Source organism: Drosophila tropicalis, unplaced genomic scaffold, assembly GCF_018151085.1.
Source record: "Drosophila tropicalis isolate 14030-0801.00 unplaced genomic scaffold, ASM1815108v1 contig_593, whole genome shotgun sequence".
NCBI classification, from domain to species: Eukaryota; Metazoa; Arthropoda; class Insecta; order Diptera; family Drosophilidae; genus Drosophila; species Drosophila tropicalis.
Genome location: NW_027173070.1, coordinates 12,710,123 through 12,718,795, shown reverse-complemented (window position 1 = coordinate 12,718,795; position 8,673 = coordinate 12,710,123). Strand labels below are relative to the sequence as shown.

Sequence of the window (8,673 nt, the reverse complement as noted above, 5' to 3'; positions counted from 1 at the left end):
AGGGCATATGTGAAATGTTTCTCAGTTTTATTTTAATGAAGATTTGTTACAATTCTAATGCAGAAGAAAGCCTTGAAACGTAGACAAAGAGTTATACAAGCAGTGAAAAGGATTCAATGCATGAATGAACAGAGACTAAAGGCAAACGAAAGAAAGAAGTAAAGAAAAAAAAAAACAGGATTTCTAGACAATTGTTTTTGCACAAAACTATTAACCCCCTTGCTTAACTACTTTTTTTTTACGCCTCTCTCTTTCTCTCGCTAGCTATTTGGTCTCTTTCTACCCCTGGTCGTGCACGGCTGGATGGCGGAAAAAGGGCATGCAAATTTCGGCCAACACAATTAGCCAGGGCTAGGATCAGAAAATCAGAAAATCAGCATTCAAGCAAACAAGGACAAAAATGCTGTAAGCGATGCGAATATTTTTTTTTTTTCGCAACACAGCAGGCTAAAACGCAAAAGAAGAAAGTATAACAAACAAGCAGGACGAAGGACACACACACATACGCACATACACAGACACAGCATGTTGCGAATTTATTTGCCTGTTCTTTTTTAAGTGCTTGCCAAGTAAAGAAAAAGGAATGAAAGAGAGAAAGCAACAGAGAAAAAACTCTCATTATAATTTCACATTTAACAATTTTTACTCCTTTTCGTTTGGAATTTACGAGCCACAAGCAAAAGGAAGCATAAGAGAACGAGAGTGCCAGGACTCGAACTTGCTTTGACTTCAATCTTCTTACCCCTCGCGTACTTGGCAAGAAGAAGAAATGAGATGGCAGCAGCAGCAGCAGCAGCAGAAAACAACCCTCCCTCAAAGTAGAGTAGAGTCGAGCAGAGGAACCCGGAGCAGAGCTCAGGCAGCGACGATAACGACAAACTCATTTGCATACGAAGTGCTTTCGCTTTTTCTACCCCTACTCCGGACCCCAACCCCTTCCCGTTGTTTACGAATGGCGGCAGAAGCGCCACCTGTACGCCTTTGGGTGTGTGTGTGTGAGCAAGACAGTAGAGAGAAAGATGGCCCTGCGAGGGATTTGGCGTCTCGTTTTGGCCTTGGCTTTAATCAAAGAGTTTAATGCTGGCTGACTGAATGACTGACTGGGTGAGCGAACGACGTGAGCTCCTTCCTTAGCTCGCTGCTCATTATCAAGCATCGTGCGTAAAACTCATTGAGACGTTTTGTAGCATAGTCCCCCCCTCCCCCTCAACCATACCATTCACCTCCTCTCCCACTGCGTCCCCTTTGCAGTGGCTTTCGACTTTGACTCATTTTCCTTCTCATTCTTCGCTGTCGTTATTTGTTTTTCTCAAGTTGCACGAAAATCAACGTAAAAGCGAAATGAAGAAAATTTTGTTAAAAAAAAAGAAGGAAAAGAATTACCAAACAACCCCTTTGGCTTTGCCATGGCTAAAAGGAAAAAGTAAAAGAAGGAGTGGGCGAAGCAGCAGTATCAGCTAAGACGAAGTGGAGATGGTAAATGGGGAAAATGCTAAAGGAAATGCCAAGGCGAAAAGCAAAAGCAAAAGAAATGAGCGTATATTATTCATGGTATTAATGTCGCGAACAAAATGAGTGGAAGGGGTGCGCTTCGACCGGGGTGGGGTGGGGTGGTGAGGTGGCACAGAGAGGGGGCTAAAGCACGTTTTGACTCTCAACATTCGTTTCAAGCACTCCAACTCCAAACCCAACTAAAGGCAAAGTAACAACACTCTATGTAAAAGGGGGAAACTTAAAGTTTGAAATTTTTTTTTGTTTTAAGTGCATGTGTTGAGGTTGATGAACCAGTTAATACGGAACAAAAGTAGAAAAAAAGCTTAAGAAATACGAAAAATTACACAAAAAGGTGTGTAAGGAAGTAAAAGCATTCAATGGGGGAACATTAAGACCTAAGGAATGAACCAAATCTATAGAAGGGAGAAAGAGATTTAATTATACAGTTTACCGATTCATCTATGTGTTATGTGGGGGCGTTTCTACCCACTGCCTTGTGGCACCCTTTCAACCATCTCACTTACATATCAATTTCCATTCAAACTTTTAGCATCTAGGCAAATTTTTGAGTGGAATTACAACAATTCTATGATGAAAACGCTGATGATTAAGTGAACATTAGACAACCCACAAGAACGCCCACGCCACACACCCTCAAAAGCTCACACACACTCGCACGAGCACCCACACTGTTACTGCCATATGTTGAACCATTTTTATTTTATTTGCCACAAAATTTCGACAATTTTGGACAAATTTACATGCATAAACCGCGGCGGCGGCGGCGGCGGCGGCGGCGGCGGCGGCAACGATAACGGCAGGGGCAACGGAAATGGCAATTGCCCAAACAACGACAGCAACTACACACACGATTTCCAGCGGTTTTTGCATCACCCAATCCCCTGGGTAAGGTCTCTGAGACCCTTTCTTCCCCTTTTTTGTATGTGTATTTGTTGGTTTTTCAAGTGAAAAAGAAAAAAAAAAAACGATTTGAAAATCATATGCATGGTGCTGGTCGTAAAAGGGGTGGGGGAGCTGAGAGGGGTTTAGATGTTTGCTTGTTGACATTTCTGTCTCTGTGTGTGTGTGTGAGTATGTTGTGGCAGGACACGAAAGAGAAGAAAAAAAAAACAAGTAAAGTGAGCTATCAACAAGCTATCATTCACTACACATATAGGCATATATATATGTCTATGTGTGTGTGAGAGAGAGCGGGAGTGAAAGTATGAATGTGTGTGTGTGTGTGTGTTATGGCAAACTGTTGATGCGATTTAAGTGATTTGTTTTGCGGGTTTCCCAACGTGAACAAGGACTTGTTTACATTTTAACATGGCACAATAAGTAGGCAATGGAAAAAAGTGTAGCATACATTTAAGCGCAACGTCCACTGAGGGATGAGAGAGGCCTGTAATAGAGGTCAGTTCGATATTATTGGTTTGGTTTAAAATGTATGGGCGTGACAAAATTTGATTCAATTATAACCCAAAGATTGGTCCTAAAAGGATTTTCGGAGAGGGTGGGAGAGGCGGAGAGAGAGAGAGAGTAAGATTTTCTCTCCATTTGGCCAGAATGTATGTATTATTAAATAATGCAACATTTTGCTTTCATTTCCAGTTCTAATGGGTTTTCTAATTCGCTTAAGGGATAAAGGACACATACGAAGAGGATATACGTAAGTGTGTGTGTGTGTGAGTCTGAGTGTGGCTGGAGCCTTTTACCAGCTCTAGCCTTTTAACTAATTTGCGGCACGAGCCTAATGCAATTTTTGCTTCCTGGACATCAAAAGGACTATCAGGACTATCCTCCACAGAGTGCTTTTCCTCCGAAACCCTTGAGCCCTTTCTTCATTGCTGCTTATCCACAAAATATGCAAAGCGTAATTTAACACACCAATAAAAAGAAAGAATTTATAATTTGTATATATGTATATTCTTTTTAATTACCTTTCATATCCGTTTGCAAGTGGCCAGGACAGACAGCCATATCCTTTTAATAAGCCAGTCTCTCCTTTGCATAACAACAAGGAAAACATTAATTAGAATGCAGACAAAAGACCAGAGACGAGATGGCGATGCTAGAGAGGGAGAGAGGGAGAAATAAGCGAATTAACAGGCCAGGCCAATTCAGGCCAGAACTGAACAGGACTTTGCATAAATGAAAGGATAATCAGCATATCAACCGTTTTCCTTTGCCTAGATCCTTTTGCCACGACAAAATGGCGTGCAATTAACATGGAAATGATTTTGTTTGACACCCACAGCAAAAGTTTTCCACCGTTAAGGACAAAAGGCTCTAACTCCAACTCCAAGAAGTTTGGGCCCTTCATCCTGGAGGGTTAAATTAGCGTCAAAGAAGCCCAGGCAGTAAGGACAATGCAGCGGGCATAATTTAATATTGCCCATTAAGCGCGGCCATTAATGAATGAAAGACGAAACCTTGCGACTGCGCAGAGATCCCCCCCAACGATGCCCGGTGAGGACGCCTGGACGCCAGGCGGCCTGGGCCATGGCGAGTAATTAAGTTTATGCCAAGTACAAAATTTAATTTCGTTTGCCACCCCTTTTTGAGAACGCCAGTTTGTGTGTGTGTGTGAGTGAGGGTGATGGGGGGATGTAAGTTGGCTTTCATTTTGTGTTGAGAATATTTTTTGTTTTTTGTATTTCTCTTTTTTTTTTGTTTTTAATGCCTTTTGAAGTATTCACTTCACTCTCTCCTCTTTCTTTTGATTTGGCTGTAAGCATCTTAACGGCATCATTTGCCTTGCCCAGGTGGCTACGCACTTTTTTCTTCCATCTTGTATACCCTAAGAAAATTCAAGTATTGCCGACCACTAAACGTTCACATATACATATATAGATTCATGATCGGTTGAATCCAATCTTGATGCTCGGGATATAACCAAAGCAAAGAAGTCATAAGGATTAGATTTAATCTACCTTATCTTTCATATAATCGAAAATAGAACCAATTCTTTCTTACTTTCAACTTATAGGGTATACAGAAATCGTTACGATATAACAAATGCATTTTCTTGAGATTTTTTTTTGCGTTAATGTAGAATTTTCTTTGCTTTTTGTCCATGATGATGATGGTATTATATAGGTATATGTATTTGGGGGTGAGCTTGTTGTGGGGCAGATGGGTGGCTACTTATAATTTTTAATTGGTGTTTGAAGTATGGCTTAAGTAAGATGGGTAAAATATGGAGAGGGGTTTGAAATGGTTAAAACTAAGCTAAGGAAATGAATTTCATTTGCCTTTAAGTGCTTGCTACCAATCTCTTGTTTTTCTTCTCCAACTGTGCCGTGTCTCTCTCTCTTTCTATCGCTGTCTGTACCTCAACCCTCTGTGTGTGGCATATTGCAAAATCATAAATCAATAATTTCCCATAAAGCCAAAAGGATTCCCATCATCGAACCGAACAGGCGGGCATATTTTTCAAATTAAAAAAAAAAAAATAAAGAGAAAAGCGCGAAGAACGCGAAAAACATTTTACATTGCCCCACTGCTGCATAATCAGCCTCCGTTTCGGTTGCTGCCACAGAGACGTTGGCTTCGCTGCCACGCTTCCAGCTCGTCGATGCGCATAAATTAAGTTAACCCCTCACAAGAGCAAAAAGGACACACAACAACAACAAAAGGAAGCATAATACATACATACATATATATATGTACACGTCGGGCGTCTGCCTCATTTTTTTTGTTGTTCATCTACTTTTTATATCCAGCGTAATGTATTTTGTGATTAACTTTCGTTTTGCATGCCACACTGCGTGGCACACCTCACTTCTATCCTCTCCTCGCCGTTTTTTTTTTGTCGGTTGTATTTTTTATTTCCAAGTTGCAATCTCAACCCTTTTTGCCTGCATCCTGTGGGTCGTTGTCTGGGTCCACATTTTTTTCTCAGTAGAGTAATTTTTCAGAGTTTTTATTTCTGTTTTTTGCTGGTTGCTAAGTTTTATGAATTTCGAGTTTTTTAAGCGGATATTCGGATGCTGGGTGGGTTGGCTTTTCTCTTTTTTTTCTCACTTCCAGGCAAGAAGAGTATAAAAAAACAGGGTGCCTATATGTCATTACTTACTTACATAGACATAACAGTAAATTTATCCTCTTGAATGTTAGAAAAGTTTGCAACTCTTTGAAATTGAATGCTTTACCTTTTCACAGGTTACAGACAACTTCAAGTTATGGATAGATATTTTCCTATTTTTATACTTAAAAAGTAAATTCTCAACCTTAATAGAAGGAGGCATGGAAATTATGAAATCAAATGTCTATATAGTAAGCACTCATTTTTACATAACAAATTTCGGTTTTCTGTATGAACAATTCTCAATACGTTCTACGTCATTATTTATTGAATACATTTTTTTTTTTTTGTGAATTAATTTTTAAATTTCAGTGAAAATGTTAAAAAAACCGACTCCATGGCAAAATAGTTTTATAGTCGGCTATGTGGCCGCAATATTTAGTGGCTTCTGCATGGGATGGAATGTAGTAGGTAACGGAATGTAAACCCTTATCGCAATATGACCAAATTCAAGCTCCTTATCCCACCACAGAACTAGCCGATAATCATGAATCATTATTGGTTCTCGAAATTGTATCGTGGGCAATCACCATCGTGGGCGCTATAATACTTCACATTGGCGTCATTAAGGTTGTACAATTGGATATATCAAATTTCAAGAATCTAAATTCATTTTACAATTTTAGGAAACGAAGCTTCCAATAATAGTATGGATCGTAGTTGCTTTCATATGCGGAATATTTGTTCTAGTAGTACGGATTATACATTTATCAAATAAATGGGAGAGTGCCACGACTCTTTATATCTCCGTTGAAATACTTATAACTCTGCTGCTAGTAGGTAAGTCATCATAGACAGAAGTGGTCTAAGGTAAATATAACATCCATATATTTACAGCTCTAACTGTCCTGTATATTGTGTGTCCATATTTCTACATTGTTCAGCTGAGGGAAGAGGAAAATTAAATGAAATGTATTCCTTTGTGAGGTAAAACGAGCAATTATATGTTCATGCCTTCGAAGCATCTGATTATAATAAGAGTATTCTAAACTAAAAGATCTGAAACCTTTTGATAGGCAAATGTTTCACACAGGTGGCAGGAAAAAGTGGTTGATTCTTTTTTGTTATTTAAGCTATATAAGAGGATTGAGATGGAAATAGGAATCACTAAATAAAATATTTAAGTTAACCAAAGAACTATTTTTTGCACCCAATTTATTACCTTTTAGCTTTTTAAAGGATTGAAGATTTTCGCCGTTTTATTGTTTGTCTTGGAATGCTAAAAATATTCTATTACTTTTACCTTTGTTAGAGTCAATCTTAGCCATTAGTGACAAAAATCGATCGATTCTTAACTATTATCCTAACTGTAGCAAGCAATTTTGGCCTTTGGCTTTTGTTAGACGATAACTAAATCCATTCCCTAACCTAGAATTCGAACTCGTATTCCCGTTGTTCAGTTGACTAATCCCCAACTACGGAGGACTGAAATTTTCAACCTTTAAAGCATATAGAAGAAGGCGTTGCCCTGGTATTATCAAATGGTTATATAGTAGGCACATTCATTTAAGTAGAGAAAATTTCGACTTTCTAAATTTTTAGTTCATTTCTACAAATAATTTTGGTATTTAAATTTTGCAAACCAAATTATAAATTAATGGAAAAATGTGCAAAACGTCTCGAAGGCAGGATGCTTTTGTAGTGGGCTATTTGGCAACGATTTTCAGTGGCATTGGCATCGGATGGAATGCAGTAGGTAAAGTAATGCAAAACCTAATGACAATACGACCAATTTAAAGCTTTTTCTTTACTTAAGAATTGGCATATAAACATGAAATATTATTAGTTATCGAGATCGCGGCATGGATTGTGACAATCGTAGGAGCTTTTTTTCTTCACATTGGAGTCATTAAGGTAAGTCTATTAGCAATTGATTAAGTTTTCAGAAACCCATTCCCTTTTTCCATTTAGCAAATCAAGATTCCAATAATAATATGGATGGTAGTAGCTTTTGTATGCGGATTCTTTCTTCTTTTAGTGCGGGGTTTACATCTGTATAAAAAATGGCCTAGAGCGGAAACCCTTTATATCACTTGCAAAATGATAGAAAATCTAATACTTATAGGTGAGTCCTTTTTGATAGAACATGTGGTTATAAGAAAATCAAATAATTTATGTTTACAGTTCTTACTTTCGTGTACATTTGGTGTCCATATTTATACATTATTGAACTTAACGAAGATCAAAAATAAATTAATTTGAAATTCAGTCTTGACTTAAACCCTTTCAACAACATTTGAAGTTTTCGTTAGAAAGTGTATGTTGCAGGGTTGATCTAAGAAAAACTCGAATTTTAGTAATATTGTGGATATCGAATGAGCTGTTGATAAGTCTGTTGGATGATGAACATAATAAGTATACTTAACTAAGTGTTTTTGGTAACGGGTCTGTAAGGGAGATTTAAACTAAATATGTGTATTGAAATCAAATCAATATGTAATCAATTTGTCCTCAATCTGTTACATAGCATCTTTTTCCTTTATTCTCAAATATGTCAGACCAAAAAGGAACTAAATTTGATCCTTTAATTACTAGTTATATCAGTTGTAAACTATCATCCTAACTATTTTAGACAAGCACTATCAACTATGAAAATCGGTTTAGACGATAACTATCAGCAGCAACATCAATCGAAGAAGAGAATGCTTTATCTCTTGACAGACAGTAATTATACCCTTCCAAAAAATATATATATTATTTTTGGTCAGAAGTATGCAACGCATAGAACGCATATATATATTCTTGGTCAGCACGACGAAACGAGTTCAAATAGCCAAACTCCTCATAGACCGTAAGAGCTAAAGAGATGAAATTTTGAATGTAGGCTTGTATATACTGCAGGGGCTGTATATCTCGGATTCAGCCGGATCGGACCACTATATCATATAGCTCCCATACAAACGCGAGAGTCACGAATAGTGACTTTTCTCGTTATTTTTAGGCCTATTGTCGTGAAACTTAATATTAGAGAGTTTATAAACGGTTGTGTCAAATTTGATCAAGATCTGGTGACTATATCATATAAGTCCCATAAGAACGATCGGTGGAAAACAGTGACTTTGATCTATGCTAAGATTGTAGGCCATTCT

General features: G+C 38.0%; 1 long non-coding RNA gene across 4 annotated transcripts; it reads left to right on the top strand.

Annotated features, from left to right (window-relative positions):
* Window positions 1–5,792: 5,792 nt before the first annotated feature.
* LOC137577184 (uncharacterized) lies at window positions 5,793–7,792 on the top strand. 4 transcript variants are annotated; one of them, XR_011032378.1, is made up of 8 exons: window positions 5,793–5,995; window positions 6,057–6,154; window positions 6,211–6,364; window positions 6,422–6,511; window positions 6,957–7,276; window positions 7,341–7,438; window positions 7,496–7,649; window positions 7,709–7,792. It is a non-coding gene; the product is annotated as an uncharacterized lncRNA (long non-coding RNA). The 4 variants fall into 4 exon arrangements; XR_011032377.1 differs by having other exon boundaries at window positions 5,795–5,995; window positions 6,985–7,280; XR_011032376.1 differs by having other exon boundaries at window positions 5,795–5,995; window positions 6,957–7,280.
* Window positions 7,793–8,673: the final 881 nt, after the last annotated feature.